The sequence below is a fragment of the Perna viridis genome, chromosome 14 (assembly GCF_037379345.1).
Source record: "Perna viridis isolate PV_CMFRI_1.1 ecotype Kerala chromosome 14, ASM3737934v1, whole genome shotgun sequence".
Taxonomy (NCBI): Eukaryota; Metazoa; Mollusca; class Bivalvia; order Mytilida; family Mytilidae; genus Perna; species Perna viridis.
This window is the reverse complement of record NC_142458.1, coordinates 34,127,644-34,132,698: the sequence shown is the minus strand read 5'-3', so window position 1 is coordinate 34,132,698 and position 5,055 is coordinate 34,127,644. Positions and strand designations below refer to the sequence as shown.

At 35.5% G+C, this 5,055-nt stretch overlaps 1 long non-coding RNA gene across 1 annotated transcript; it reads right to left on the bottom strand.

Moving 5' to 3' along the window:
• Window positions 1-2,724: 2,724 nt before the first annotated feature.
• Window positions 2,725-4,696, bottom strand: LOC148599085 (uncharacterized). The gene is made up of 2 exons (XR_015918528.1): window positions 3,399-4,696; window positions 2,725-2,980 (listed from the first exon to the last, which is right to left on the bottom strand). It is a non-coding gene; the product is annotated as an uncharacterized LOC148599085 (long non-coding RNA).
• Between the last annotated feature and the right edge of the window lie 359 nt (window positions 4,697-5,055).

Sequence of the window (5,055 nt, the reverse complement as noted above, 5' to 3'; positions counted from 1 at the left end):
AATGAACGACTCGGACTCCACTAAAACTGGGAGCATGGATCAAGTGCAACGATAGGGTAAGCGTCCTCTGCTTTTTTTAGAAACACCCGCCGATTTGCTAATAAAAAGTCAAGTCCGGGGTAGACGAAACCGGAAAGAAAACTACGACACGTTGAACAAATCAGTTTAAACGGTGCAGATTATATATATTTACTTTATTTCATCTTATGCATAGATTTTTTTACACGAATAAAGAAAGGAAAAAGCGATTATCATTATATGAATTACATAAAAATGTACTTATTATCAGAAAGAAAATTAATGAGAGCGAATCGATGAAAGTTACACAGCAGTTGGTCAACAATGACCTGTATGGAAAGTTTTGCACATGCTAGAGGTATACTGTACGCAAATTTTTCAAAAAAAGTCAAGTTCATCACTTTCTAGTTCGAATTCAGTATTGCAGGATAAGGTAGTAACAGTAAATTAAATTGGTGCTTGACTGTCTAGGTATACGCTAAACTGAATTAGATTAATGTTAATAATGTCTTTTCAAAGATCATGACGTTTGTCTATCGATGTACTACATAAGACTAAGATGTGTTCTACGATATTTGGAAAGAATACATAGTAATATGTTATCGTCTTGTTTAATAATGGAACATAAGTCAATAACATATTTAGCTGTTTCTCGTAGTAATCGGTACAGTTTTGCTGTAGTCCATGCACGGTGTGGTTTAATTTCGCTGTGTATACGTCTGAATAGGTTAAAATCCTCGTCGCTTGATAGCCTCGAATACCACTCAGAATGTTCAGTCTTTTTAATCTGATCCCTGACAATAGCTGACCATGCTTTCTTTGATGGAAATTTACCAGAGTCCATAAATGTAACAAGGTGTTCTGTCATATCGTATTTATGAGCTAGTCTATACACTTCAGGGATAAAACCAAGATGAGTTTTAGTGCATTTATATTTGAATTCGAATAGTCTGGTCACCACAATCCTTCTAGGCAATGCATTCGATTTTAGTCTACATACTCTGCCAAAGAATAATAACTTGCATTTATCAATGTAACACTCGATGCTGAACCAACCTAACAGACTTGTACATTTGTCCGAGCGTGTTCGTTTCGGGAGTCCTTGTTACGTTTTACATGTGACCGTTCAAGCATCTCAGTTTCAGATTAAGTTAAGCTACTCCAAGATTCACACTCATGCAAGGCTTTTGTGTAACACATCAGTTGTATTATCTTTGAACAAGTCAGTGGTTTTACAATTGACGGGTGAATTCCAGAGTTGATAACAGACAACACGGATGAGCGTAATGACCGACAGAAATTGAAAGTTTTGTTCGTTGATTTTAAAGAACTCTCCAAAAGTATACCAACATGTTTAGAAGAAGAAACTAAGGGTATTGTGTCACCATACAATGTCAGTTTTTTTTCAATCATTATGGGGATTAACACCATAATGTAAAACTTGACTTTTCGAGTGAGAGAATTTAAACGCCCATGAAGTGCTTTTTTAGAAACACCCGCCGAGTTGCTCATAAAAAGTCAAGTCCGGGGTAGACGAAACAGGAAAGAAAAACTATGACACGTTGAACAAAATCCGTTTTCGTGGTGCTGATGGATACACCGTAACGATCAACGAGTTCATCATGACGACCATGAAACTTCTGTAGTGAAGACTTCAATCTTGTAGCAACTTTACCCCGTTTCAGAAGCCGTAAAACTATTTTTATTTTTGTTTTTTTTTAATTCTTTTACCATGCAACAAAGTAAATCAACTATGGATGCAATCATTTAGTCCGATGTCTTAAATGTTTAATGGTACTGAACTTTTTGCAGGCTCATTGATGGTCTAGGAGTTAAATTAAAAATATGACTGAGATGGGTCGATACTCTAACGTTCGTAGAAATGAACGTTCTTTGTAACAAATGTCAGGGAAATGCTGTAGGATATGGAACTCATTTCTTGATAGCGTGTGAAATTTGTGCAGATGGAAAATTTATTTGCAGCAATGTATAATATAACTGTATTATGTAATTGTACTTTTCTAGTACAATTACATAATACATATTATGCTCAATGCTCTTTTTCTCTTTGTATGTATACTATACTCATGTAGCCCCCTGTGGGCCATTAATTGGCAATAAAAATATGTTCTATGTTCTGTTCTATATGATTTATCCCTACCCTCTCCTCCGCCAAAAATGAACTTATCATTCGAAGCACCTTGCGTATTTATGCTTCAGTAAAATGGTTTACTTGGTATTTTATATGATTCTGAAGGCTATCAAATGATAGAAAAAGGAGGGATATGGTGAAAGTTAGCTAGCGTATAACCTAAATACAAAATAGTAAATAATTTCAGAGATCACCAAATGGTCTACAACAGGTGTAAACACACCTTTAGGTAAGTTCTGGAACGTTACGACAACAAATGTAATAAAATCCATGGTAACATAACAATGACAATTCTTCACAATCAAAATAAAAAGTAAAATAATGACACAAGGACATATCAAAGACCCAAATCTCCTAACTGGACAGGCGCATCATGTCTGCACTTGGCTTAAATCAATATATTCTGTTTATATGCCTTTTTTGAATTACTTCAATTATTAAAAAAAATAAGCATATAATTTAAAAGTATCGGCAAAAATACCGCAGCGTAAGCAGTGGAATTATTTCAACTACATCACAATCCATAATATGAACTGTAAACGTGAGCATATGGGGGCATTTGATAAGTTTTAATTCATAATATATGAACACAAATTTCAAATCGCATTTTTTAAAGAAAACGTCCTTCAAATTATTCCCCTGATACATCTACACATTTTTAAGTCTAACAATCTACTTTTTAAAGGCTGTTTTATAGTCACTTTGCCGACTGTTGACCGGCTTTCCAATCTCCCGTATAATGGTGGGCTTGAAGTCATATACTAATTCGTCTCATTCAAGTTTATTCAGTATCAATATGAGAACGATTAACTATAAAATATAAAAGAATAGCATTCATAAGCATTTGTCAAAATACTTTCACAAAAATACAAATGTTACAATTCACATAAATAGTATTGCAAAAATACAAAGTCCGATTCGCACTAGATACATAGTGGGAAAAGTGGAAATATCGAGTAGCACTTTGTGGACAGTGAAAAATGGAAAAATCGAACGTGACCCGTTTCAGAGAGAGTAACTTTAGAAATAAATATGTATTATTTGTGTGGAATGACAAAATATAAGTTTGGTGTTGTTATTGTCTCTGGACATTTAAACATTTACATGGAAAAGGACACCTCGGATAAATATAGCCACAAGTCAATATCTAGAACAATATATCAAAAACATTATGCATATATAAAATACACATATCAAATGGGTTTTCAAGAAACATAAATGTACATACCGTATTGGTAGACTCAATAAACCCTCAAAAGTGATCATTCTGATAATTCTTCATCGAAATAGATATGTGACCTTCATTGTTTTCATTTAAGAGCAAGCTTTTTTAAAGGGACATAAACCAATGTAACATATAATTCTATGCAAATTGTGTGAAATCAATCAATCACCAAAATCAAACACTTTGGTCTCAACATTCCGGCCCCTTAATTGTGGTCATAAAACACCATTATCAAAATTATTAATACGACCCAAAGTGAAAAAGTCAATTAAAACAAAAAATAAACTCTTAATCAAAGTCAGAAATCAGAAAGTTTCTGGTGCACAAACATTCAATAGTCTTTATACTGTTCTATTGGTCATTCTCTACCAACATACACAGTTTCGCAATTGGTCTAGTAAATGTCGTCGTAGTTGTCTTCAATTTCGCTGAACGTACGAATCCGTCATTGTTTTTGAACACTTCGATTATTCGACCTAAGTTCCAATAGTTTCTCGGACAATTGTCTTGTATTATCACAACATCGCCTATTTCGACGTTTCTTTTCTCATTAATCCACTTTTGCCTTTTCTGTAGGGATGGTATGTATTCTGATGTCCACCTTCTCCACAATAAATCAGTCAAGTATTGTATTTGTCTCCAGCGTCTTCGTACGTAACTGTCTGTTTTACAGAATGTTCCAGGAGCAGGTGATTTGGCGTGAGAACATTGATGTCGTTCCCACTGTCGGATATGTCGGTAAGTGGGCGGTTGTTTAGTATTGATTCAACTTCGCACATAAATGTCATAAGTCCTTCATCGTCTAGTCTGATGTTCTGTTCTTTGATTACTGAATACATCTCGGTAGTTGTATATTTTCTAGTTCGCTAAGCTGAGCTAGCCAATCAGTCCATTGTTTAAGCTCGGCTCCCGTGAGCTCTTGATTCCAACTGTAACCCTTCGTACACAATCGTTGTAAAATAGATTTCGCTGTGGTGATATTATTCCCATAGGGTCGTAGATTGAACTTGTAATCGATAGAACATTCCGTCTAGTCGTTGGTTTGTCCTTACATTTAACTTTGAATTCAAAACAGTCATTTTCCATGTTCCATTGTACACCGAGAGCTCGTTCTACAGGTAAGTCATCATCAAGGTTCCAGTGCTGAACATCTTCAGCTCGATCATCTTCAGGTATCGGGTCTATAACGGACGGCATATTACTGATCCATTTGGTCATTTTAAATCCACCATTTTTGCACATAGAAGTCACATCTCTAATAACATCGATTGCTTTGCCCTCGGATTCCACAGATGCAAGACAGTCATCGACATAACTACTCTTTATCATAATTTTCGATACAGACGTATGATATCTGTGTGCATAATCTTCAACAGTCTGTGTCAACGCAAAGTTACAACATGTTGGCGACAACGTTGCCCCAAACAGATGGACGGTCATTCTGTACTCAACGGGATTTTCAACTACATTGCCATTCGGCCACCAAAAGAATCTAAGACAATCTCTATATATCACAGGAACTCTAACCTGATGGAACATCGCTTCAATATCTCCTGGAATAGCCACATGTTCCTCTCTGAATCGTAAAAGAACGCCAAGTATATTGTTCGTCAGGTTTGGGCCTTGAAATGCCCATATAGGTTGCTGAGCAGTCAAAGAC